Raw genomic sequence first — 2,124 nt, 5'->3', positions numbered from 1 at the left:
GCAACAATGAGCTTGAATATGATAGAGGCTAGGAAAGGATAGGACTGGGTTTCAAACTGTTGTTCATAAAGTTGTTATGCGTTGTAGCTGACTTGACTCCACCCAACAACAGAACATCATGGTGCTTTTTGTCCTCTGTATTTATGTGAGGCCTGTCCTCCCCTAACAAGAATGTTCTCCCTCAACTTCTTCACTTTGTTAGGTCAACAGCATTGTGCAATCTACCTCAGCATATGACTCCATAAAATCATGCTTCACTTGTTTGTGCCCTGGTGTGACCTCTTCCTTTGTAAATATTTCACTACATTGGAAACTGTGAACCAAATCAGTTACCCTCAAGCCTTTTTGAACACACAGTGATTCCATACGTTTCAGGGTAGAATTGTGCCCAATAGGAGTTTTGGTGCCTGATTTTCCAGAAGTAGGCAGCTATGAGTAGAATGGAACCTGCAGCCTTTGCCTATCAACTGCACATCCATTCCTTGTGTCTCCTAGGAATTCCATTGGCTTGAAAGGGAGTAGTTTTTGACCTGACTTCTTGCTTCACCAAAGCTCCTCGCCTCTCTGTTCCCTTGTGCTATGTATAGTCTCAGGCACTTAGGAGGAATTTCTCAATCTAATCTGATACTGTTTAGTTACTTGCGTAGCTATGACTTAATATTTTAATATTTATTTCTGCAGATTCATCTTTGTTATCTCATGCTGCTATACTAGAGATGTTGTTGTTGTTAGGTGCTGTCGAGTCATAGATGACTCATAGTGACCCTATGAACAAAAGGCCTGAGCACTCTTTGTACACAGAGTTTCCAGAGGCAAGCCATTTCGGAAGAGGAAGAGGATGCCGCTCCTGCTTCCAGGCTTGTTTTAGTCGGGAAGCTCCAGCCAACACTGTCCACCATGGGTACTCATTACCATGATTGGCACATCATTGTCACAGTGTTCAGCATCACAGAACCACGAGAGGGGAGAGAAGGCGGCCATGTTCTCCTTGGCTCCCACACTCTCTTGCCGGTACCAGAGATACACAAGCAAATTTATTCTCTCAAAATTTATAATGCTACATTTCCAGATTCAGGATGCCAGCTCTAGAGGGAAGCTTTCTCTCATGGCTGTGAAAGAGGGTCCTTCTTTCAACAGCTGTGGGCCAGATGTCCCTTGGAAATCACTGTGTACCCTGGTATCATTCTTCTTGTGGGTCTAGGCAGGCCAGTGCCAGGACACTGGATCCAAATGACATGCTTTGCACTTGGCTTATCTTCTGTGGTGGTAATGAAGTCTCTTGGCTTCTTGGTGTCTCTGGGGCTGTTCAGTGTGTGTTACAAAGCTGTTGAGCTCTACCAATAAATGTTTGGAGACACTCTATGCCCCCAGTTAGCCAGGTCCTGAAGACATTCAGTTCTCTTACTCTGTGGGTCAACAAGGCTAGCTCTGTTGACAAGCAAGTCCTTATGTTGAGAACCTCCTAAACTCAGGGGAAAATGAATACTGAGATGCATGGAGATTGCCCAGGAATACCAATGCCACTGATGTTGACAGGAGATAAGGTTCTTGTCCTAGAAATGACAGAAACAGAAAATCTTCCTCTCAAACTAGTGTCCTTAATTCAAATTGTTGAGGTAAGTGTCTGTTTGTTAAAGCCATTCATTGTGTTATTTCTATTACGGTGGCAACAGATAACGGAAACTCTAATTCTATGTTAATAGTTTTGGAATATGCTTTGTTTTGAAAGCCTTTCTTGCATTCTTTGAAATGAGTAATTTAAAAATGTTTCATTTACTTCTATTGTTTGAGGTCATCGTATTTTATTTCTATGGATTAGGGAATGCTATGGACCACACCACTAAAGCTCCTCTTTGTTACTGTGAGTCGAGTCCAATCCATAACCGAGCCTCCAGTGGGTTTTCAGAGGCAGTAAGTTACCCAGAAGGAGTTTTTCCATCTTTCTACTGAAGAACAGCTTGTGATTTTGAACCATGTACTTTTGTGTTGACAGTGAGATTTTTTTGTGTTTAGAACAGAACACCTCCATAGGCTTTTCTTAACAATAACATTACATACGTGGCTACCAGGCCTTTTATTCTGCAGTATTCTTGATTTGATTCAAATGAATAACCTAAAGACACA

Source organism: Elephantulus edwardii, unplaced genomic scaffold (assembly GCF_000299155.1).
Source record: "Elephantulus edwardii isolate Elephantulus edwardi_28Jun2011 unplaced genomic scaffold, EleEdw1.0 scaffold00007, whole genome shotgun sequence".
Classification (NCBI taxonomy): Eukaryota; Metazoa; Chordata; class Mammalia; order Macroscelidea; family Macroscelididae; genus Elephantulus; species Elephantulus edwardii.
Note: the sequence above shows the minus strand (reverse complement) of the source record.